This window comes from Lepidochelys kempii, chromosome 1 (assembly GCF_965140285.1).
Source record: "Lepidochelys kempii isolate rLepKem1 chromosome 1, rLepKem1.hap1, whole genome shotgun sequence".
Classification (NCBI taxonomy): Eukaryota; Metazoa; Chordata; order Testudines; family Cheloniidae; genus Lepidochelys; species Lepidochelys kempii.
Window position 1 is genome coordinate 99,282,422 of NC_136380.1, and position 26,214 is coordinate 99,308,635.

Consider the following 26,214-nt stretch of genomic DNA (forward strand, 5'->3'; position numbering starts at 1 on the left):
TAGCACACTAGCCCTTACATATTGGGGCCCCGATTTTTGTAGCTATTCTTGATCAACAATCTGAAAAGGCTGGCAAATGCTCAAACCCGCAGGTGCCTAAATCAATATTCTTCTAAAGGAGCTAAATATTTTCAGAGATGGCTCCGTGACAATCACCCCCCAGAGCCCTCACTCGCGGACCAACCCCTGCCTCCCTTAAAAAGTGCTTTCCTTGCAGGCAGGGGATGGCTTGGAAACCTGCTTTGTTACCCGCCCCAGTCCTTCCATTCACACCGCCTCTCCCGTGTTACCGGCTCTTTGTTACCGCGCCCCGGAGTTAATCCCCATTTAACCCCTTCTCTGCTACCTCCTTCTCCAGGGCGCGGGGGGGAGGGCACAGAGCCAACGCGGGCACGGAGCCGGGAGCCTTCCCCACCCCCTTGGATGCCCGGGGAGGGCTGAGAGGAGACGGACACTTCGGACCCTAGAGCGCCCAGCTGCTCAGGAACCAGCCCGCCAACAACGGGCAGGCGCCGCCGCCCCCTGGGGCGGCAAGAGGCAACTGGCCTCTCCCTGCCGCCGGGCGGCACGAGTCCCCTTCGCCGGGCGCTGCGGGCCCCGGGCTGCCGCGCCAGGGGCGGAGAAGAGCGGCCGTGGCAGGCAGGGCGCGCTGCTGAACGCTGGGGGGGGCTCTCGGCCGCCGCCTCCTCCTCCCCCCTCTCTCCACGTCCCCCTCCGGGAGGGGGCAGGTGTAGGGGAGGGGCGGCGGCGGCAGCAGCAGCGAGCGGCGTCCAGTTCCCGCTCCCCCGGTCTGCAGGAGGCAGCGGGGCTCCGGTCCCTCCCTCTCCCCCGCGCCCAGCCGCCGCCGCCGCCCTCTCAGCGCCGAGCCAGCCAGGCGGACATGGCGCCCCTGCTCCAGCTGCCCCACTGCTGCCCCGCCGCCTCCCCCCCGCGGAGCCTTTAATGGCTCGGACCTCCGGCGGCCGAGCCCGACTCCTCCTGCGCCAGCCAGAGGGAGCCTAGCGAGCGGGAGCCGAGCAGCCCCAGCGCCGCGCACGGTGAGAGCCGCCCGGGGAACAATGGGCTGCGGGGGGGGTGGGGGGAGGTGACTGCACCGAGCGGCCCCGGCGGCGGGCGGGCTGCGCCCCTGCGGGTGTGAGGACCGACCGTAGCCGGGTGGGTGGAAAGAGTCTCCTCGCCCTAGCCGGTGCCTGCAGCGGGGCGCTGGCCGCGGGGGAGAGACGCAGCCCCTGCGATCCGCCGGGGGCCCCGCCGGCGCACAGTTGCTCAGCGCCGGGCTGCGGCCGGAGCAGAAGTTGGTGCCTTTTGGTTGCTCCCCGCTGCGCGGGAAGTTGCTCGTGGGAGGAGGGGGCGGCTGCCCGGGGCTCTGCGTGGCGGCCACCCCCCGTGGCTGCAGCCTCGGGATGCGGGGGCCCTTTGGAGACCCCGCCCCTTGCCCCGGAGCGGGTGCGGAGCTGCTGCTAGCCTGGCGGGATGTGCTCGGGGGTCGGGCTGAGCAGGGGGTGGGACCGACGGGGGCAGAGCCGCGCTCACGTAGACCATTGACCGTGAGAGGGGCGCGTGCAGAGCCCCGCTCCGGGAGCAGCGCGACCCGGGTAGGGAGGCTCCCTGGGGGAGTAAGGCGCTTTGGTGTCTTTATTGAAAGGCCTTCCCACCCCCTTCCCAAATCCTCGGTGTGATAGGCGTCGCCGCCTGTCATGCATCTGCACATCCAGCCATTGATGGCCATGCCTGGGACTGGGGTGTGCGTGTGTGTGTTAAAGCAGGCTTGACATTCACCCAGTATCTAGTGTAGTGTGTTCACCCTCCGGTTCCCCGCTCCCATATGTCTTCTTGAGCAAACGCATAACAGAAGTGCAGGTAATCTCATGTATGGTAAAAGGCAAAATGGTCACCTGCAGATAGCACTAAAATATGTGGTGACTTCAGCGGCCTCCTTTCCCTCTAGCTCTGGGGAATATATATATTTATAGCCAGAAGTTCTGCCAGTTTCAAAATTAGAGATGAAGTTTATTGTTCTGCACTGTTTCTGAACAATGTTAATAGTGCGTTAACTGTCCAAGGAAGGTTTAAGTAAAAGGAGCTCATTTCCATATGAGCAGCGTTTAGTTTCTTATGTTAATAAAAAATTTAGGTTCTTCAAACTGTAATTTGTGAGCAATAGGGTTTAATTTTTATGGTTGTTTTAAAAACAACAACAAAACAAACTTAGGAGCTGTGTAGTACTTGGCTGTTTTATTGCTGAAATAAAATAAATGGAATGTTTAGTGTTTTTCAGTTATGGTCTCTTTACAGACTTGCCTTCAAGTAGATTAGTCCCTAGGGGATGAAAAGATAACTGTTTAGGGAACAGTATCACTCAGCTGTTACATTATTATTTTTATCTCTTAGGTATGCAGAGTTTTTCTCCTTGTATTGCTTCCAATTTATTTTTACAGGAAGCAGTTGATATTGGAGTTAATCCAACCAAAATACAATTCTTAGACTACATCTTTGAAAAAAAAAACCCTAAAAAATATGTTTTAGTAAATCTGTTTGTTCTAATGAAGCTTTCTTCAACATTTCAGTATTCAGATGAGATGTGGAGGATACTTTGTTTTATAATTGGTCAGATTATACAAAATATGTTCAGCTGTGGGCTACATTGGCCATATGACAGAATCTTGAAGTCCTCACCCAAATTGAACTAAGGTGAAGCAGGTTAGTTGTTTGCGCTGACCAAGGTGGAGCATTGCATGCTGGGTTTTGTGGTTTCTGTGGACTGAACCTCATTTCCAGGTGTGGGTATTTGGGGACCAGGCTGTTAGGTAACCTCACTTTCTTCTGTCCCCTTATCAAATAGCAATCTCTTCTCTTGTTCTGAATGAGACCTACTTTACCTATACTCTGTTACTATCTTGTTTAATATTTTTGCCTTGTGTTTATGAATTAAATTCTCAATTATACCTTTACTGCAGGATCAGATAGGAGAATTGCATGATGGGATGTGGAAAATAGCCTTTTTTTAAAAGGGTCTTTTGATAAGTAGCAAAAGGTTTAGTGGAAGTTATTAAAGAACATGTTAAAAGTACGTGATTAATGTCCTAGGAGAGACAGACTGTATCTGAAAGTTTCAGCACTCTGTCCAAATATCTTTTTAGCTCCTGTCTTTCACACTTAAGTTTAGGTCTTTTGACAGAAATAAGAAACTTTTATTATCTAGTATTGTTACAAGTAACACCGAGTATTATTATAATGGAAAGATAGTGACCCACATAAACAACAGGAGTATGTGACTTTAAAACCACAAAAATTGGTAGGGGAATGAGGGATAGCACTATAAACTATTTTTAAATTACTTCATTTCAAGTTTAAAATGTCCCTTTTGAAGTTGACATAAAAGTTACACAATGAATAACGTACCTTTTTAAAACCAGCTACTAGTAACCAAGCTCTTATGACAGTTTGTAATTGATAAATGTCCAAAGAATAGAATACCAATTAGAAATGATAGTGAACAAGATTTTTTCCTTAATGCAATAGTAGGTTTACAAAGATATTAATAAGACAGTTTTAGTGTACCAAGTAAAATTTCCTCCCAACCCTGATGTTAGGTCAGATTAATTTTACTTTACAAATAAAATCATTCTTTCATTTTGGAAATCAAGACAGTTAGCAATTCTATATTATCTTGGGCCTGGCATTATCCAAACACAAATCTTAAGGTCAGAAATAAGTTTTGGTAATATGGTAGATTTAGTTCACTGAAAGGTCAAGGTTTATAGTTTTAAGGGTTTGTGGGTGTTTACTAGATTCTGACATTTAAAGTTTGACTATTGAATTAAGGTTGGGCTGAAGGAGAAGTTCACTTTTCTGGTAGTGAAGAAGCCAATGAGGGACTAATTACTGGTGCTTATAAAGGTCATCAGGCTCAGTCAGCTTTAAATTTGTGCAAAATGTCATTGTTTGGCCCATGGAAATGCAGATGAATTAGTCAGTTAGGTCAGTCTCTTCATTTAATGTGTATGGGGGCAAGGGTCCACTGCATATGGGAATTTAGACCTTGGCTGTAATGAAGTCAAGCTGGTTAAAAGCAGAGGTGCTGGAACAAATTTTATAGTGGGGGTGCTGAAAACGATTGAACAAAACTGTAAACCCTGTATATAATGGAAACCACTTCAAACCATGGTGTTCTGCTGCACCCCCAGCATCTCTAGTTCCAGCATCTGTGATTAAAGGTTATGAAAATGAAAACATGATATGCTTGTTTAGGGAATTTAGGAAGTAAAGTTTAAAACTAAGCATTGTCTGAAACCAGAAATGAAAAGTTGTTTTAATCTTTTAGCCTGAAAAAAGGGCTTTGGGAAGAGAAAAACATCTGTCTTGTGTGATAGCTAGCTAAATAAAGTTAAAGGGCTTGATTTTTTCAGAGGTGCTGCCTCTGCTTTTATTGCCTTCATTTGGAGTTGTGGTTGCTTAAACTTTTGAAAATGACTGTCAGTGAATTCTATAAAATAAAATCAGTGTTGTCTGTAGATAACTATGATATATAGAATGGAATGAACCAAATGAAAATCCTTGAGTTTTGAAATCTAAAACAAATGTATATTTTGGATAGATTTTTGCAGAGTTTGTATTTTCTGATTTATTATATCACTGGTCTTCAGGAATAGTTGCAAGTGAAATGGTGATTATTTAGTACAACTGTGCAAAAATGGGCAGAAACTTTAATGATGAGTTCATTCTCATTTTTCCTCTGCATATTCCGTTGACTTTGCTTTGAGGCCAAAATAAATGTGTGGAGGCTCACTGAAATTACCATAATGACAGAGCACTAAGAGCGAAGACTATGCCCATGTTTCTAATGTCTTGCTTTAATTTTTGAATTGCCCTTTCAGGCTCATGCTCTCACTGGCTGATAACATAGAAGTAAAAAGGAAATGTTGCACAATCCATGTTGAGCTTTTTCAGAATGAACAGATAGTTTGTAATAGACTCCCAATAATAATTCTTCAGTCACAAGGTATTACTGTAAAAATCTTGCAGCAGATTTGTCATATGAGCATTGTCATTAACGAATAAGCCTTGTTGGCATTCAGACTGTTTTAATTTGAGATATTCTTCACAATCTAACAGTGCTAGAAATGATACCATGATTTACAAAACCCAGTCTGTGTACTCTGTGATGTACGAACAGGGGAAGTCATGGCCTTTAGTCAAGGAGTATACATCCTAAATTATGTATGTACCCTGTTCGTTTTGCACAAAGTATAAGTGGAAAAAATTATGTTTAACAGCATTTTAAAACAGAAAACCAGAAAGATAACATGCTGATAATTAACTTAATTCATCCCAAAACATTATATGGAAAACAAACAAATAACAACATGAGTTGGTATGTCAGGGTTTCAATGTAAAATTAAATTAATGGAAAATGCCATCGCTAATGATTTACCTTATTCCATTCTGCGGAGAGTTTAGATCGCAAACAATGTAAGAAAGAAGAGTGATAAGAATATTGAACAGAATTTTCCATAATGCACTGGTCTCCTTTACACTTTCCTTTTAAACAAAAGGAAAATGTGAAGCCTAGGCTCCAATTTGTGTCTTCCCCTCCCCCCCGCACACCCAAAAAAAGTTTATGTGGATGTTGTCAAGAAGGGGAAAAAACGGAAAAGCTCTGGTTTTAGATGGTTCTTCAGTTTTCTATCCCCTTCTCTCTCATATAGTTGCCTTATATCAGTTTGTGCACTGACTTCTTAACTAATTGTTGGGTAGTGGGGTTTGGAAATTGCAAGCATAGACCCCAAACTTGCAAAGTGTAGCATTTTGGTATACAGATAGTTGTGTTTGGAGCTCCAGTGAAACCAGCAGGCTCTGTTCAGGCACTTCAGATTGTCCTCACGTTCCATGATGCAGGGCCTTAGTCGTGGTTCTTTGGTCTTAGTTTGAAGCTTGAAAATAGGATATATAACTTTGTAATTTTGTGGCCTGAAAATTAATCTTGTGATGTCTACAATGAGTGAATCAATAATATTTATAGTAAATATTTTTAATATATAAATAATACATATTAACATAACCACTGGAATGTATACATGTGTTGCTATAACTTTAATCTTCCTGCATTTCTGCAACTCTACAGTTTAATGGCATTCACTTGTGTGTTGTATAAAATTTTTATTGTAAATGTTTTAGTGCTGGGGACATCTTCATGTCCTTTGTGAAATGTCTAGTATAATTTTTAATGCTATGAAAAATAAGTAATACTGGAAAACTGAAAAGAACTAGAAAATGAACATAAAAGGGAGGATCTGAAAAATGTTTATCTGCTAAATAATGGAAGGGGAGCATTAAATATCCTATTTCTTGAACCAAGCAGAGGATATCCTGAAAATGCCTCAACAGCAGCTTTAAGAACAAAGGGACAAAGCAGGTGGGCTGCTAGCCTAATGAAAGAGAATAGTCAAGTGATTCCACTATTTAAAAAAAAAAAAGGCATTGCAAGAGAGCACTACTCGCTGTTCTGCATTTATTAATACATTTGAATTGAGAAATAAATCACAAGCTGAAAAATACCTAAAAGGAATCTATTTGATCAAAACTTAAGAGGTGGTAATGTGGTTATGCAGGAAAGGCTTCAGACCTGTAAGATTTCACTTCCAAATGATTTAGTTTTTCTTTCTAAGAAGAAACTGAACCCAGTACTAACAAAGGCTTGCCAGAAGAGGAAGCCCTACGAAAGGCCTTGTTGACATTAAGGAACTTTGCACCCAGTGCCATTACAGGGGGGCAAACCCCTCACCTAGACCTTCTGCACTGGTACAGCTTAATCTGGTAATGTACCAAAGTAAGCTACACAAGACCATTGTATCCACACTAGGGTTTGTTCTGGTTAAATACAGTGATGTAACTACCTCTGTACTAATTTCCTTACTGGAGACAAGGCCAGTGACAGAAGCCAAACTAAGAAAAGACAATGCATTGTATCAGATTTCAGAGTGGTAGCTGTGTTAGTCTACATCTTTTGCGTAGAGATTGTCCGGTTTGGCCAATGTACAGGGCAGAGGGGCATTGCTGACACATATCACATTGGTAGATGTGCAGGTGAACGAGCCTCTTATGCTGTGGCTGATGTGATTAGGTCCTATGATGGTGTCCTTGAATAGATATGTGGACAGAGTTGGCAACTGGCTTTGTTGCAAGGATAGCTTCCTGGGTTAGTGGTTCTTTTGTGTGGTATGTGGTTGTTGGTGAGTATTTGCTTCAGGTTGGGAGGCTGTCTGTTAGTGAGGACTGGCCTGTCTCCCAGGATCTGTGAGAGTGTGGGAACGTCCCTCAGGATAGGTTGTAGATCCTTGATGATGCGCTGGAGAGGTTTTAGTTGGGGTCTGAAGGTGACGGCTAGTGGCATTTTGTTACTTTCCTTGTTGGGCCTGTCCTGGGGCAGGTAACTTCTGGGTATTCTTCTGGCTCTGTCAATCTGTTTCTTCACTTCAGCAGGTAGGTATTGTAGTTTTAAGAATGCTTGATAGAGATCTTGTAGGTGTTTGTCTCTGTCTGAGGGATTGACTAATCACCTCAGGCACACCGTAAGAGGCTTGTTCACCTGCACATCTACCAATGTGATATATATCATCGTGTGCCAGCAGTGCCCCTCTGCCATGTACATTGGCCAAACCGAACAATCTCTATGCAAAAGAATAAAAGGACACAAATCAGACGTCAAGAATTTTATAACATTCAAAAACCAGTCAGAGAACACTTCATCCTCCCTGGTCACTCAATTTCAGACCTAAAAGTCGCAATTCTCCAACAAAAAAAACCTTCAAAAACAGACTCCAATGAGAAACTGCAGAATTGGAATTAATTTGCAAACTGGACACCATTAAATTAGGCTTGAATAAAGACAGGGAGTGGATGGGTCATTACACACAGTAAAAACTATTTCCCCATGCTAATTTTTCCCCTGCTGTTACTCACACCTTCTTGTCAACTGTTTGAAATGGGCCATCCTGATTATCACTACAAAAGTTTTTTTTTCTGCTGCTGATAATAGCCCACCTTAATTGATTAGTCTCCTTAGTTAGTATGGCAGCACCCATTTTCTCATGTTCTCTCTGTGTGTATATATCTGTCTATCTACTTGCTGTATTTTCCACTACATGCATCCGATGAAGTGGGTTTTAGCCCACAAAAGCTTATGCCCAAATAAATTTGTTAGTACTCCTCATTTTTTAATGCATTGTATGTAATTCCTGCTTTAATTTAGAGAGCATGAATATATACTAAGGCATTAGATAAAATACCCAGAAATGTTTCTGCCTGCAGTGAGGCTCCAGGGGTCAAACAAGTTTTGGAGGAACAACTAGCAGCTGATACTTGATGGTGGTTTTCTGCTTGGAAAAACAAATAAAATAAAGCTATTCCAATCTCTATGAATGCAGAGAAAATATTTGGTGGAGCAGAGTGAGGTTACATCTTACCTAATTGTTTACTAAGGTATGGACTAGCTGTGCATTTCAAACAGTGGATATAAATAGTTTACCAGAATCATATGGGAGGAGTGTGGGTATGAAAAAGAGGTCAGAATCATTCCTCCCTATTCTGCAAGTGAGGCAAAGATGCTTTGTCTTGTTCCTTCAGTTTAGAGCAAAAATGGAGAATTCGGACATGTAACCCCTGGTAAGTGCATGTTACAGGAGCCCTTCTGTGCTGATTCAGCGGGAATATAATATAGTTCATGCTTTTACCCCTGGAGGACCCTGATTCAAACCCCCATGTGTCACCAAGAGAGCAGCCATCACCCGTTCATGTAAAACACTTGAAACCAAACACACAGGGCTTGATCCAGCTCCTTTTGCTGTCGGGGAAAGTCTCCTGTTGCCTGCAGTGGGAGCTGGATCAGTCCCTAAATTCTAGAATTGCCCTTTCTTCTGCTGTAAAGAGTGAGCTATTTGGGACTACACCTCTCTTTAAAGTAATCCCTAGAAAATTTAATGTCAGGAAACTAGAATAGTGACCAAATGGGAAAAAATGAAACGAGTAATTCAAGTGCGCAAAGAAATGGGTGAGATGATTGAACAAACTATTAATGGAAGAAAATATTAGGACTACATTTTCATTCCACTGTCATGTAAAAAAATAGCTGGAAGAGCTGCACACCTCTTGATCTCTAAGCCAGGGACAGTATCTGCAAGAATTTGTCTTGTCTGCTAGGATGTTTTTAGTCTTAGTGTATGACAGTTTCTCTTTCAAGTAAACTTGAAGGATATTCAGAGCTATCATAAGAAATTTATATAGCCGAGGAAACAACGCACATTATATTTCTCTACAGCATGCGCGCGCTCTCTCTCTCTCTCTCTCTCTCAAAAAAAAAGTTCCATACATTTAAATACTGTTGACTCTCAGAAATCAGAATTACAGCTTTAGATGTGGGCCATGAAAAAGAAAATTCTGGGTAGAAAAAAATCTTTTAGGGAAACTAGTGTGATTTTAAATAAATAAATAGATCCATCCCCCAACAACTATGTGCCAGACTCACAATACAGGTGAAGGAGACAGTAAATTTTAAAATACGTGATCTGAATACAATTCTTGCTTATTGAGGGAAGTGTGATTTGCCACCTCTAATGCTGGTGAATTGGAGAAGTTGGAGGAAAAAATAGTCAAAAGAATAGTTCTGTCTTTTTAAAGGTAAAATTAAATTTAGCTTAATGAAATTAATACCTGAAGAATTAATTAGAGTTAGTATAATAAAAAGACACTCAGAGGATACTTGAAAATCTATAAGGACTCCCTGTATTTTCCTACAGGAAAATTCCAGGAAGGAATTAAGAGTTTCTACTTTGTGTTTTCCCTTAGTAGAATATAGAATCATAGAAATGTAGGACTGGAAGAGACTTTGGTAGGTCATCTAATCCAGCCTCCTGCAGTGAGGCAGGGACAAGTATAGCTGAATTAAAGTAAATGTTGTGACAGGTATGGCAACTTTCCTGCAATATCCTGAACAAACCTTAGTGAATTAAATTTAAGTATTTTAGGAGCTTATTGTATTCAAATGCAAATGTTTATGGGTTATTGTGGGATTGTATGTAACTTGTCTAGGAGACATGACTAATGTAAACCTTGGGAAGTGTTATGAGTTTCAAAGGACTATTTGAGACAGTGGGCTGAGATGAGAATGAACTTTTAAAGTGAAGTTGATTTCCCAGGAGATCTCGAGGAACAGAGGTATGTAAATGTGTCTACTCTGGTTATGCAAGAATTCAGCCTTTTGAAGCTTTACCCTGACAGAGGCACCTTTTTTCTGCTGAGGACAGGTTTTTTAAAAAAACATACTGTATAAAGAAGGGACTCAGATTTATGAGTGTTCTTGTTCTGAGCCTAAGGAGTGATGAACTGGTAATCAAAGGAAAATCACCGGAGTAGGGTTTGAAGGACTGCTCACTGGTCAGAGCCCTTGTTGAGGTTGATCTCTGGTAAGCTTATTAGCACATGTGTAGCTTCATTAATTGTTCTTAATATATTTGCTCTGTAATGCTTTTACCTTAAGATTCAATGTGCTTTCTGAGAAAGAGCTGGCTGGTAACTTAAATGTGGCAATTTAATTGTTTACTGTCTTAAAGGGGAAAAGTAAAGCAGGCCTGCTTAGGTGCTATGGTTTTGCTGGGGAATTCACAGTATAGGCAGCCAGCTATGCAGCCTGGAAGCAGTAGTAAGGAGGAAGACGCATATCTCTGCCTAAAGTGGGTGCCCTTGAGGGGGGACTGTAGAGGAGAAATACAGGTGCAGTTGCCTTGAACTATGGTGTGTATCCTAGTTTATTTTTTAATACTTGCTTTCTTGTGCTGTCCCATGCAATGAAATGATTATCTGGCTCTACTTGGAAATTGTTACAGGTAGGGCTGTCAAGCAATTAAAAAATTAATGGCGATTAATTGTGCTGTTGAACAATAATAGAATAACGTTTATTTAAATATTTTTGGATGTTTTCTACATATTCAAATATATTGATTTTAATTACAATACTGAATACAAAGTGGTACAGTGCTCTGTTAATATTTATTTTTGATTATAAATATTTGTACTGTAAAAAAACCAAAAGAAATAGTATTTTTCAATTCCCTCATTACAAGTACTGTAGTGCAATCTTTTTAGCATAAAAGTTGAACTTACAAATGTAGAATTATGTACAAAGAAACCTGCATTCTAAAATAAAACAATGTAAAACTTCAGAGCCTACAACTCCACTCAGTCCTACTTCTTGTACAGCCAATTGCTCGGACAAATGTTTTTTTACATTTGCAGGAGATAATGCTGCCTGCTTCTTGTTTACAGTGTCACCTAAAAGTGACAACTGGCATTCGCATGGCACTGTTGTAGCTGGCGTTGCAAGATATTTACTTGCCAGAGGCGCTAAAGATTCATATGTCCCTTCATGCTTCAACCACCGTTCCAGATGACATACATCCATGCTGAAGATGAGTTCTGCCATTCAAAACCATTCAAAACAGTGCAGACCAATGCATTTGCATTACCATCATCTGAGTCAGATGCCACCAGCAGAAGATTGATTTTTCTTTTTTGGTGGTTCGGGTTCTGTAGTTTCTGCATCGGAATGTTGCTCTTTTAAGACTTTTGAAAGCATTCACCACACCTCACCCCCCTCAGATTTTGGAAGACACTTAAAGCTTGGGTCGAGTGCTGTATCTATCCTTAGAAATCTCCCATTGGTACCTTCTTTGTGTCTTGTCCAATTTGCAGCAGAATTGTTTTTAAAATGAACATGTGCAGGGTCATCATCCGAGACTCATATAACATGAAATATATGGCAGAATGCAGGTAAAACACAGAGCAGGAGACATGCAATTGTCCCCCAAGGAGTTCAGTCACAAATTTAATTAAAGCATTATTTTTTTTAATGAGCATCATCAGCATGGAAGCATGTCCTCTGGAATGGTGGCAGAAGCATGGGGGGGGCGCATACAAATGTTTAGCATATCTAAATATGTAAATACCTTGCAATGCTGACTACAAAAGTGCCATACGAACGCCTGTTCTCACTTTCTGGTGACGTAAATAAGAAGCGGGTAGCATTATCGCCCATAAATATAAACAGACTTGTTTGTTTTAGCCGTTGGGTGAACAGGAAGTCAGACTGAGTGGACTTGTAGGCTCTAAAGTTTTACAGTGTGTTGTTTTTGAGTGCAGTTATGTAACAAAAAAAATCTACATTTGTAAGTTGCACTTTCGCAATAAAGAGATTGCACTATAGTACTTGTATGAAGTGAATTGAAAAATACTGTTTCTTTTGTTGATCATTTTTACAGTGTAAATATTTGTAATAAAAATAATATAAAGTGAGCACTGTATACTTTGTTTCTGTGTTGTAATTGAAATCAGTATATTTGAAAATGTAGAAAAACATCCAAAAATATTTAATAAATTTCAATTGGGATTCTATTGTTTGACAGTGTGATTAAAACTGAGATGAATCACGATTAATATTTTTAATAGTGATTAATTTTTGAGTTAATTGCGTGAGTTACAGGACACAAAATGCATGAGAGTTTGGTTATATGATACTAACTAGAAAAAAGAAACACTCTCAAGTTCTTTCCCCCCCACCCCCCATGTCTTTGGTTTGTGCATGAGAGAAAACATGATGTAATTATTTATAATTAGTGTGTTTTAACTAATGATCAGATTACATCCAAGTGCAAACACATTTGTTGCTGACAAATCCTAGAGTAGCTGTGTTTCTGTAGTAGACTTCAGAGCTAAACTTAATAAGAACCTGTCAGAAAGAAAAGCTAGTTTGGTCACTTTTGAATGAGTTTAAGACAAGTTTCACAACTCTTTCTTTGGTTTTCCTCCAGTAAAGCATGACCCTTTTTCTGTGAGGTTTAAAGCTTTGAGGGCACAATAATAACTCAGATCAGTTGGAAGTAATTGCAACTAGATCATCAGCACATCAGCATAGTTTTTTGTTTAATTTACAGTGTTTATTTAGTCTTTTCATGTTGGGGAAGTTTAATCAAATTCTTTATGCTCTTGAAGACTTGAGAGAGGAATAGCAATAGTTCGGGCTTATTGTTTTGAGGATTATACTTTATTGTATATGTAGTTTTTGGGTTCATGATGGAAACGTCTAAGTACTCTGTGGGTCATTCAGAATATTTCCTCTTTAAAAACAGGTCGTGTGCACAAGGGATCACTTTGCAGCCTGTTGCTTTCAGTACTGCTAAACTGTGTTCTGCATCAGTGTACTAATGCATTAGAAGAAAGGAGTTCTATTTTTAAATTAGTCACATAATGAAAGGGATTTGAAATGAATCCTTTGCTGAATGTTAATTCAGTGGAGCTATTTTGTTGGTGACATATCTGTGGAGTTTTAAAATCTGCAAAATAAACTATGAAGGCTGCTTGTTAATTTTTTTTCACCTAGATTTCTTTAAGCTGTTTTTCTGTTTTAGGTGTACTGAGGACATTACACAGCTCATCCTTGTGGGCTGGATTAATGGTGCCTGATGGCTGTATGTGCCCGAATGGCTGTAATCCTTAACATATAAACCATGTGTGCTGTGGGGGAACTTCATGCTCCTTTCCCTAGGGAATAAGAGTTGACAGTTGCAAATGAAAAACAAAAATGAAATCTTGACCTTTTGAATATTTTGAAACTGTGTGGGGATTACCCAGTATATAATTAGCTTGCAACTAAGGTAACCAGAATCCTTTTGTGTGTTTCTTCACCCTTCGTCCCTCTCCCTACAATTTTGCAGTTTATTTTTTGACTGACTCCCCCACAGCTGACAGGGTTTTTTTGTTTTTTTGGGGGGCTGGGAAGTGGGAAGGGTGTGATATAAGCTAAGGTTCTACTTGCAATAAAAATCAAAGCTTACCTGCACATGGTGAGTGCTTTTGTTTATAGTTCTGGGAGGCAGCCATTATACGTTCTTAATTTTATGATGCTTGATGAGCAAAGGGAAATCTAACAATGTAGTTCTTATTAAAAGATCTAAACTTCAGAAAATATAATTAATCACCATATCTACATAAGTAAAAGGATTTTTATTTTTTTCTTACTAAAGTAATGTGTGAGCCAAGAACTATAAAGAACATGAAATGGTTCAGAGCTTGAGAGTCATTAACAGAGATCAGGAATTCTGTTGATATGACATATTCTGCCCTCATGAGTTTTCATGTCATTAGAATTATTTGATGTTGCCTAACTTGGTTAGTCATGTAATATGTTTTTCTTTCTTGAAGTACAGTAGAGCCTCAGAGTTACAAACACCAGCGTTATGAACTGACCAGTCAAGTACACACCTCGTTTGGAACTGGAAGTATGCAGGCAGCGGCAGAGACCAAAAACAGAAAAACCCTGGAGAAACCAGCATTTTTCTTCCGCATAGTAAAGTTTCAAAGCTGTAATAAGTTAATTTTCAGTTGTAAACTTTTGAAAGAATAACCATGTTTTGTTCAGAGTTACGAACAACCTCCATTCCCAAGGTGTTCGTAACTCTGAGGTACTACTGTGTGTGTGTGCGTGTGGACACACACACACACACACACACACACACACACACACAGTAGTACCTCCTATATATACACACCTTTACCCTGATATAATGCGGTCTGATATAACGCAAATTTGGATATAAAGCGGTAAAGCAGCGCTCCGGGGAGCAGGGCTGCTTTACCTCATTATATCTGAATTCGTGCTACTGCAAGCGGTTCCTCTGCGCCCCCCCCACCCCCTTACTTGCTACACCCCCTAACAGCTGCGTGGGAAGCCTGGGGTGGGGGAGAAGTGGAGCTGCTGCCTGCTTGTGGGAGGAGGCGGAGCAGAAGTGAGCTGGGGCGGGGGGGCTGGAGCAAGTAAAGGCGGAGAGGTGCAGAGGAACTGCTCCCTGCCAAACAGCTGATTGGAGGGAGGGAGGGAGGTAGAAGTGGAGACGCGACGGCACGCTCGTGGGAGGAGGCAGAGAGGAGGTGAGCTGGGGTAGGGAGTGGTTCCTCTACCTACCCCGATATAATGTGGTCTCACTTATAAAATGGCAAGTTTTTTTTTAGTTCCTGAGGACCATGTTATATCGGAGTAGAGGGTGTGTGTGTGTATATGAATGTATTGATTTGGAAACCAGCATACATTTTCTTTCTAATGTTATTGCGGTCTGTGGCACATTTCTTCAGTATCTATCCATAGTACCTACTTTTAACTCTTCTTTTTATTGAAGAGATTAATTTGATGGAAGCAGCTTTCAATTTGTTTACTTTTTGTTGGGTTTTAGTAATTTTATAGCTAAAAGCTTTTGCCATTATAGAAACACGCAGTTGGCTGTCAGTTCGTTTATTTTTAACAAATATTAACACAGGAAGAACCTAACATTTTGATCCTCCAGCTTTCTCACACCTAAGTGGTGAAGGGCTGAAAATCTAGGAGGGAAATCAAGGGTTTGGATGTCTAGGTAAAATTAAATTGCATTTTTTTAACATAATTTAGATGTTGTGTTTGAGCACCAGGTATCAAGCTGTATGTTTGTCCTATGTGTAATTTAGAAGGATATAAGATAGCAAACTCAATATTGCATAGTAATCTCTTTTTTTTTGTTGTTGAAGCTTTTTTCTTTTTACTTATTCTGGAGTACCACGTGGTTAAAAAATCCTGCTATGAACATCACAGAATTCCAGCTTCAAATTATGTATTATATTCCTTGTAGGAAGTATCTTTCAGGATATTACCAAACACTTTTTTGATCATACAGAAGAATTATTCTACCAGATAAGTCTCCTGTCTTCCAATAAAGAGTTGTTGGTGCCCTTGCCTCCTTCTGTCATTCCCTTTGCATTAAAGGGAACCCCTCTGGACTATTTTTCACAGATATTTGAGGCAATGTGTTCTGTTTTAACAGGATAATATTTTAAATATTAATGAGGGTAGCTGGAAGTGTGGAACTGACGGTTATTTAGGGGATTGCCCTCACAAGCATATGACGACTGTTCTGATAGCCAAGGTGAAAGAGACCATATATTGGTCCAACGGCTTGAAAAGCAGTGCAGCAACATATTGTGGAAGGCAAAAGGCATGATGGGGCACTACAGAAGTCATGGCTATCCACTGCAGCTAAAGAAGCCTCCAGTTATAACAACCTTTGTGCCACTGGGCCAAGCTTCAGCAGCCGAGAGAATGGGATTGTCCCAGTGCAACGACTTTCCCATTTTAAAGGAGTACTTGTGGCACCTTAGAGACTAACCAGTTTATTTGAGCATGAGCTACAGCTCACGAAAGCTCACGCTCAAATAAATTGGTTAGTCTCTAAGGTGCCACAAGTACTCCTTTTCTTTTTACGAATACAGACTAACATGGCTGTTACTCTGAAATCTCCCATTTTAATCAACCTCACGCACATGTCATTCATGCACATCTCTCTTCAAAAGTCCTGTATGATGGGGGAGTGGCAAAGTGACAGATGAAGATGATTACTGGCAGTCATAGCCACAAGCCTGCACGCAGGTGTCCTGGGACGTTGGTCACTCATCCCTGACCCAAGGGCAGCAGGGAAGCTTGGCAACACTCCAAGTGATACAGAAGCCCTTTTTAGGACTGCACTGCTCTCCCTTTGTAAAAGAAGGGGATAGAAAAGGTGCCTCAAATGTTGCCTTCCCAAATTAAATCCTGCCAGTTTACCACAGCTGGCAGATCATCCTCAACGCGGTCGGAAACCAAAGATAACGAAAAAAGCCCTAAAGATTGCTGCTTGGAACATCAGGACTATGATGGACAAAAATGATACCTCTCTATTTGAAAGAACAGCTTTCCTTTCAAAAGAGCTAGCTCGGTATGACATTGACATTACAGCACTCAGTGAAACTAGATTGCAGATGAGGCCTTTATTACAGAACTGGTTGGGGGGTTACACCTTCTTTTGGAAGGGAAAAGAACCAAATGAAGATAGAATCCATGGAGTGGGAATTGCCATCAAGACCAAACTCTTGCAGTGTCCTGAAGACTTTCCAGTAGGCATTAACGAAAGACTCATGAAACTCCGGTTACCAATAAATAAGTCTCCATTTGCTACCATCATCAATGCATATGCGCCCACCTTAACAAGCCCTGTTGAAGCTAAGGGTTGGTTCTACTCTGGTCTTGACTCTCTCATCAAGTCAACACCACAAAGTGACAAACTAATCATCCTACGAGATTTCAGTGCAAGAATAGATAAAGATAACAATAACTGGCAAGGTGTCATGGGGGAAAAATGAACGAAAATGGTCTCCTACTCCCAAGCAAGTGTGCAGAACGTAGCCTGCAATTACAAGTATCCTCTTCAGACAGGCAGACAAATATAAAAATATATGGATGCACCCCAGATCCAAACAATGGCATCTAATAGATTACATTATTGTCTGACAGTGTGACATAAGGGATGTCAGGATCATCAGAGCCATGAGCCAGAACGTTGGACGGATCATAGAATGATTAGGTCAATACTAAATCTATACATTGTATCCACTGAAACACCCCAAAACAATCGATGTCCACTGATATTGCTAACCTAAACAATTCATCCTATTGAGACAAGCTACAAAGTGTACTAAAAACCAACCTTGGTGATAACCCTGTCTCATGGGAGGAATTCAGAGACACAGTACAAAAAACTGCAACTGACGTCCTCGGATGGAAGAAAAGTGCTCACTATGACTGGTTTGATGAAAATGATGAGGAAATCACAGTACCCTTGAAGAAAAAAGGGGACTTTCCAAATCTGGCAAGATGATACTCAGTCCACCTCAAAGAGAGAGTCAAACATCTGCAAAGCAAGGCACAAAGACAACTATGTTTAATACAAGATAAATGGTGGGTGAAGGTAGCAGAAGGCGCTCAAATGTTTGCAGAAACAAATGAAACAGAGAAGTTCTTTGATTTCTTGATGCTAGTCTATGGACCTTAAAGGTGGGCACAGGTTCGTTCATGACGGCTGATGGCAGGACAGTCATCAAAGACAAACATAGCATGGAACAGAGATGGGTTGACAATTTCAGCCAGCTACTGAACAGGCCATCCTGAGTTGAAACAAGTGCTATTAATCAGATGCCTCAAAAGCTTATTCAGCACCACCTCTACTCACCACTCTCACTTTAAGAAATAGAAAAGGCAATCAGTATGATGAGCTCAGAAAGTCCTTGGGCACAGATGGAATGCCGGTGGAAATATATAAATCTACATGTCCAAAGGTGGTAACAATACTCCAGAAGATCCTTACTGACATCTGGGACAACAAAGAAATGCCACAGGATTTCAAAGATGCCATAATTATTCCTTTATTTAAAAATAAGGGCAGTAAAATGGTCTGAGATATTCCACAGTAGTTATCTCTCCTATCTGTTGCTGGAAAAATCTTTTGCTCATGTCCTCCTGAACTGACTAATTTCATCTGTCTCAGAAGCCAATCTACCTGAGACTCAGTGTGGATTCAGACCTGGTCGTAGCACTATAGACATGATTTTCAGTAGTAGGCAAATACAAGAAAAGATGTACCTAACAAAACCATGGATCTGTTCAGTGTCTTCATTGATCTGACAAAAGCATTTGATACGGTCAATAGAGCAGGATTATGGATGAGCCGCAGCAAACTTGGATGCCCCACCAAAACTGGTAAAGATCGTTTGTCTATTTCATGAGGGGATGCAAAGTCAGGTACTTTTTAATGGCGAGCTCCCTGACTCCTTTCCCATTTCAAATGGAGTCAAACATGGCTGTGTCCTTGCCTCTGTACTGTTCAATCTCTTCTTCACCCAAGTTCTCAACCATGTTACAAATGGGCTCAACAGAGGCATATACATCAGATACAGACACGAAGGCTCAGTTTTCAATCTTATAAGTCTTAAAGCAAAAACAAAAGTAACAAACCACAGCTAAGAGAAGCACTTTTTGCAGATGGTTGTGCCTTCCAAGCACACCCAGAGGGAGATCTCCAGTGCATTGCAGATCGCTTTGCTTAAGCATCCAAATTGTTTGGCCTCACAATCAGCCTGGACAAAACTGTGGTGTTGCATCAACCATCTTCACCACTCTGTGCCACATCCCCAAGCATCTCCATTAGTGGAATCCAAGTAAAGCAAGTTGATAGTTTTATCTATCTTGGCAGCAACATCTCCAATGATGGATCTCTTGACAAAGAGATCACTAACAGGATACAGAAATCTTCTCAGTCACTAGGAAAGCTAGGCAATAGAGTCCTGAAATCCCACAACATAACCCGCTCAGCAAAAATAAAACTTTACAATGCTTTTGTGTTCACATCTCTCCTCTGTGGCTGTGAGACCTGGACACCGTACAAACAGCATATCAAACAGCTAGAAGCCTTCCATGTGCAGTCTCTGTGCGCCGTTACGGGGCTCTGCTGGCAGGACAAAATTACCAACCTGCAAGTTCTCTAAAAGTCAAATGCCACAAGCAAAGAGGCCATCCTGATAAAAGCCCAACTACGCTGGGTTGGGCACATCATTAGGATGGCTGAACATCAACTCCTCAGAAAAATTTTCTATGGAGAATTGGCATATGGACATCTGAATCAAGGACATCCCAGAAAGTGCGACAGGGATAGCATCAAGAACAGCATACACTTTGGTGCAATAAAACCAGATGATCTTGAGAAGGCTGCGTTAAATAGATCAGCATGGCAACACACAACACTCAAAGCTTTCCAAGTCTTTGAAGAGGACAGAAATAATCAATTGTTAGCAGCAAGGAAAAAGCGTCCTCCTGCTATAGCTACCAAGATGCTCACCAGTGACTGTCTGCCCAATCTGCTTATGAGCATGTGCATCACGCTTTGGACCTCAGTCACTCCAGAATCCACAAAAAGAGAGCGCATGAAAACATCATAGTCATATACATACCATATTAATGAGGGCCTATTATCTTTAATTAGGGCAGAAACTAATGTATTGTGAGGCTGCAGGTTCGTCATGGTGCGCAACACCCTCCCCCCTCCGACTCCCCGGGAAAAAAAACAAACATACCCATAATCTCACTGATGGAAGTAGGAGTCTTGGGCCAGAGAGTACAGTAACTCCTCACTTAAAGTTGTTTTGGTGAATGTTGTTACATTGCTGATCGGTTAGGGAACATGCTCGTTTAAAGTTGTGCAGTGCTCCCTTATAATGTCATTTGGCAGCTGTCTGCTTTGTCCACTGCTTTCAGGAAGAGCAGCCCATTGCAGCTAGCTGGTGGGGGCTTGGAACCAGGGTGGACCGGCAGCCTCTCTGTTCCCCTAAGTTCCCTGTGCAGCAGCAGCTCAGCTGTCCCTCCCCCCGCTGCCATGTGCTGCTCCTGCTCTCTGCCTTGGAGCTGTTCCCTGGAGCCTCCCGCTTGCTGTGTGGAGTGGGGGGAGGGAAAGAGGGGGGCTAATGTCAGGGTGTCCCCCTTCCCTCTGCTCCTGCATCCTGCTTACCACATCTTCCATAGAGCAGGGGGGACACATGACAGGGCTCAGGATGGAGGGAGCTTCCTGGCAGCAGCTGCCATCTCAGCTTGCTGATTAACTTAAAAAGGCAGTGTACTTGGAGTGGGGTCAGCATACTTAAAGGAGCCATGCACATCTCTTTAACAGAGAGAGTGTGTGTGTCTCTGTCTGCCATGCTGTCTCCCCTCCGTCCATTCGTGCTGCCTTGTAGAGTGTGAGGCTACATTAACAACAATGAGTTAACCCTTAAGGGCTCAGCCAACTACTAGTTCATTTAGCAGTAAGGCATCCTCTGGGAAATATCCCACCCTCTGACTTCACCACCTCAACCAAGCTTCACAATCATCATCTCTGTGTACCAGTATTAAATTGTTTGTTTAAAACTTATACTGTGTGTGTGTGTATGCGTATGTGTATATATATAATGTGTTGTGATAGAGCTCTGACCTTGTCTCAGTGGGTCCCATGCTTCCTGGCGGATTACGCTAGCCTCAGAGGCTCACTGTGACCCTCTGCATAGCCCTTCTCCCTCTAGAGGTAAGGGTCACAGCCTACTGAGCCATTTTCATCATAAGCCAGCAAAGAGGCCAGTGAGAGAACTCCTGCAGTCTCTGTTGTCCCTACAGGCTTATTCCAAAACAGTTTAGCCTCCTGTCCTGACAGGGGCCTCTCTTCCCCTCCCAGGAGGTGTTTCTGTAGTGGTGGGTTGGGAGGAACCCGGGTACACACTCCATTCCGGGTTCCGGTCCAAGGACCCTAATGGCAGCAGCTGTTGGCAGATGACCTTTCACTGCCAGAGTTGCTACATTTCCCTGGGCCACTTCTCCACAGCTCTCCTGCTTCTCTCTCTTAATGTCTCCTTTGTCTTTACCTTAGGGCTCCCTTCCAGGGGCTTGAGGGTGTATTCATTACCCAGCCCTTCAGCCGCACTTCCTCTCCTCTGGCTCTCTCCGGACTGACCAGAGTGAGCCCTTTTATAGTATCAGAGGGGCCTTAATTAGAGTCAGGTGTTCACATTAGACTAACGGCTTCAACTGACTCTGCAGGCTAATTGGAGTCATGTCCACCCTAGCCTGGAGCAGCCCCTGCTCTGGTCAGTCAGGGAACAGAAAACTGCTTATCCAGTGACCAGATATCTGCCTTCTACTACTCTGTTTTACCCAACTGGCCTGGGTCCATCACAGTATATAATATAGTCTTTTCTCTGGTGAAAAAAATTTCCCTGGAACCTAACCCCCCCACCCCCCAATTCACATTAATTCTTATGGGGAAATTGGATTTGTTTAACATCATTTTGCTTAAAGTTGCATTTTTCAGGAACATAACTACAACATTAAGCTAGGAGTCACTGTATTGGAATTGGTCATATAAATGGCATTAAGTCATCCTCTGTTTCTAATCCATCCCTCTGCCGAAGCAGGAGTGTTCTCTACAAAATTATGGCTATGTTTGAGCTTCTTTAAAGTGCTCTAAACGATGCAATTGCCATCCCTTCCGTTAGAAAAGTTATTCCATAATGTAGCTCTCATTGTGAAAAAATTGTTCCTAATGTTGTGCCTAAATAAAGTTTCCTTTATTTTATCCAAGCACTCATAAAATACTGTACATCTTCATGCCATTTTAAATTCTACACTCTACTTGGTGCTTACAACAGACTCGACAACAATTTAAAGGATGTATCTCCCCGTCTCCAACCTCCTCACTAACGTGCCTTGGAATTCCTCAAGTCTTTGATACCTTTATTTCCTATTATCCATTTCCAGAACAGTGCAGTAGTTGTGAGTTTTTTGCCAATAGCTCTTTGGGCACTGCCTATGAAAGCTACAGCAGCTACTTCTTGTTCATTGTATTTTTCAGAGGAATTGTGTGTGACTTAATTATTGTTCTCTTTGATTCCCCAGCCTTTTCTTCCCTTGTGGATTTTAATGTTTCCTCCCTTGAAACCATGCTAATTAGACTTTTTTTTTTTATTCTCTAAACTTTGTGGCAGCAGACTCTGCCAGAACAACTGATGCAAAACTGCAGACATAGCCCCACTGCTCTGATAATTCATACCCCCATCAATACACCTTTCAAGATCCATGGGTCTTCCATATGCCTATCAGAACATGTAGTATATCTCATCCAGTGCATCAAATGCTCCGTCAACTACTATGTGGGTGAAACCAGACAATCACTGTGCTCTCAAATGAATGTACACAGAATGTTTTTGGTCTTTTATCATTTTTCTATTCCCAAACACGTTTCGCAAAGCAGTCACTCCACAGCTGACTTCAGTCCTTATTCTCAAAGGAAACCTGCACAAAATCTTCAAAAGATGGGCCTGGGAACTTAAATTCATAACTGCTGGATGCTAACAGCCATGGACTTAACAGAAATGCTGGTTTTATGGCTCATTACAACAGTTTGCAAGACAACCTGCTGCCTGCTAAACCATAAATGCCCATTCCATTTTAAGTGATCTCCTACAGCATATGTGAAACCCTTATGCTTGTATTTAGCTCAGACACTCTGGTTACATTTACAATAAAAGACCTGTGATACCAAGTCTCAGAGCTGGTTCAGTTGACTCGGGCTGCAGGGCTAAAAAGAGCAGTGCAGATGTTCCCACTCAGGGTGGAGCCTCGGCTCTGAGACCTACCCCTCATTGCAGGGTTTCAGAGCTCTAATTCCAACCCAAGCCAGAACACCTGCAGTTTTTTAGCTCTGCAGCCTGAGCCCAAATCATCTGATCCGGGCCAGATGCATCCATGCCAGGGGACTTTTATTGCAGTGTAGACGTACCCTCTTGTTACTTTCTCCAGACCTGAGGAAGAGCTCTGTGCAGCTAGTCTGATAAAAGACATTTCCTCCACTACCTTGTCTCTTCTAAGTCCTTTCATTTTGCCGTAAGTGGAGAAGATCTTAGAAAAGGTTGAATAGTCATGGGTAACTTTGGCATTGTTTTTTTCCCAGCAAGGCAGATTCCCAGTTTCCCATTCTGAGAGTTTGGAACAACTTTTTATCATTCTTATTTATCTACCTTCTCCCAGTGTGCCTGAGTACTTCAGACAGACCAAAGACATGGTTCCTGCCTCCAAAAAACTGTCTACATTTTAAACATAAGATGACAAATTGTATTCCAAACCCTTTGTTATGGAGAGGATAGAGGTGACAAGGATGTGATCATATGGTGCTTTGCAGTGTAAATATCCTCAATTATTCTGCTAGCAAAGTAATTTCATTGTAACTTGTTTATGTGAATGGTGCAGTGAGATAGTATGTGGGGGTGGGTGGATGGTGGTGATACTGGGAGAGCAATACAGCAGTGCACAGATAATCCAGGAAGTTTTTGGAAAGTGTAGGGGACAATTTCCTGGTGCAAGTGCTGGAGGAACCAACTAGGGGTAGAGCTCTTCTTGACCTACTGCTCACAAACGGAGAAGAATTAGTAGGGGAAGCAAAAATGGATGGGAACCTGGGAGGCAGTGACCATGAGATGGTAGAGTTCAGGATCCTGACACAAGGAAGAAAGGAGAGCAGCAGAATACAGACGCTGGACTTCAGAAAACCAGACTTTGACTCCCTCAGGAAACTGATGGGCAGGATCCCCTGGGAGAATAACATGAGGGGGAAAGGAGTCCAGGAGAGCTGGCTGTATTTTAAAGAATCCTTATTAAAGTTGCAGGAACAAACCATCCCGATGTGTAGAAAGAATAGTAAATATGGCAGGCGACCAGCTTGGCTTAACAATGAAATCCTTGCTGATCTTAAACACAAAAAAGAAGCTTACGAGAAGTGGAAGATTGGACAAATGACCAGGGAGTATAAAATATTGCTCAGGCATGCAGGAGTGAAATCAGGAAGACCAAATCACACTTGGAGTTGCAGTTAGCAAGAGATGTTAAGAGTAACAAGAAGGGTTTCTTCAGGTATGTTAGCAACAAGAAGGTGGTCAGGGAAAGTGTGGGCCCTTACTGAATGAGGGAGGCAACCTAGTGACAGAGGATGTGGAAAAAGCTAATGTACTCAATGATTTTTTTTGCCTCTGTCTTCATGAACAAGGTCAGCTCCCAGACTACTGCACTGGGCAGCACAGCATGGGGAGGAGGTGACCAGCCCTCTGTGGAGAAAGAAGTGGTTCGGGACTGTTTAGAAAAGCTGTACGAGCAAAAGTCCATGGGATCGGATGCACTGCATCCAAGGGTGCTAACGGAGTTGGAGGATGTGATTGCAGAGCCATTGGCCATTATCTTTGAAAACTCATGGCTATCGGGGGAGGTCCCGGAAGACTGGAAAAAGGCTAATGTAGTGCCCATCTTTAAAAAAGGGAAGGAGGATTATCCTGGGAACTACAGGCCAGTCATCCTCACCTCGGTCCCTGGAAAAATCATGGAGCAGGTCCTCAAGGAATCCATTCTGAAGCACTTAGAGGAGAGGAAAGTGATCAGGAACAGTCAGCGTGGATTCACCCAGGGCAAGTCATGCCTGACTAATCTAATTGCCTTCTATGACGAGATAACTGGCTCTGTGGATGAGGGGAAAGCAGTGGATGTGGTGTTCCTTGACTTCAGCAAAGCTTTTGATACGGTCTCCCACAGTATTCTTGCCAGCAAGTTAAAGAAGTATGGGCTGGGTGAATGGATTATAAGGTGGATAGAAAGCTGGCTAGATCGTCAGGCCCAATGGGTAGTGATCAATGGCTCAATGTCTAGTTGACAGCCGTTATCAAGCGGAGTGCCCCAAGGGTCGGTCTTGGGGCTGGTTTGTTCAATATCTTCATTAATGATCTGGAGGGTGGTGTGGATTGCAGCCTCCGCAAGTTTGCAGATGACATTAAACTGGGAGGAGTGATAGATACGCTGGAGGGTAGGGATAGGATACAGAGGGACCTAGACAAATTAGAGGATTGGGCCAAAAGAAATCTGATGAGGTTCAACAAGGACAAGTGCAGAGTCCTGCACTTAAGATGGAAGAATCCCATGCACTGCTACAGACTAGGGACCAAATGGCTAGGCAGCAGTTCTGCAGAAAAGGATCTAGGGGTTACAGTGGATGAGAAGCTGGATATGAGTCAACAGTGTGCCCTTGTTTCCAAGAAGGCTAACTGCATTTTGGGGTGTATAAGTGGGGGCATTGCCAGCAGATCGAGGGACATGATCGTTCCCCTCTATTCAGCATTGGTGAGGCCTCATCTGGAGTACTGTGTCCAGTTTTGGGCCCCACACTACAAGAAGGATGTGGAAAAATTGGAAAGCATCCAGCGGAGGGCAACAAAAATGATTAGGGGACTGGAACACATGACTTATGAGGAGATGCTGAGGGAACTGGGATTGTTTAGTCTGCAGAAGAGAAGAATGAGGTGGGATTTGATAGCTCCTTTCACCTACCTGAAGAGGGGTTCCAAAAAGGATGGATCTAGACTGTTCTCAGTGGTAGCAGATGACAGGACAAGGAGTAATGGTCTCAAGTTGCAGTGGGGGAGGTTTAGGTTGGATGTTAGGAAAAACATTTTCACTAGAAGGGTGGTGAAGCACTGGAATGCGTTACCTAGGGAGGTCGTGGAATTTCCTTCCTTTGAGGTTTTCAAGGTCAGGCTTGACAAAGCCCTGTCTGGGATAATTTAGTTGGGGATTGGTCCTGCTTTGAGCAGGGGGTTGAACTAGATGACCTCCTGAGGTCCCTTCCAACCCTGATATTCTTCACCTTGTCATAGAATTCTACAATAAGAATATGGTCAGATAGTTGCAGTGTGCACCTGGTGCTGTTGGTGACTGGAGAC

The 26,214-nt window shown here is 42.5% G+C and overlaps 1 protein-coding gene across 6 annotated transcripts in view; it reads left to right on the top strand.

Annotated features, from left to right (window-relative positions):
- The first annotated feature begins 485 nt into the window (after nt 1-485).
- The window catches only part of FARP1 (FERM, ARH/RhoGEF and pleckstrin domain protein 1), a 343,029-nt gene continuing 317,300 nt past the window's right edge, over nt 486-26,214 (top strand). For 3 of the 6 annotated variants that reach the window (XM_073348154.2, XM_073348112.2, XM_073348123.2), the window contains exon 1: nt 489-1,037. The gene's annotated coding sequence lies outside the window, so the exon portion shown is untranslated. Of the gene's footprint in view, nt 1,038-26,214 lie in introns of all 6 variants that reach the window. The other 3 variants (XM_073348144.2, XM_073348134.2, XM_073348104.2) reach the window with 3 other exon arrangements.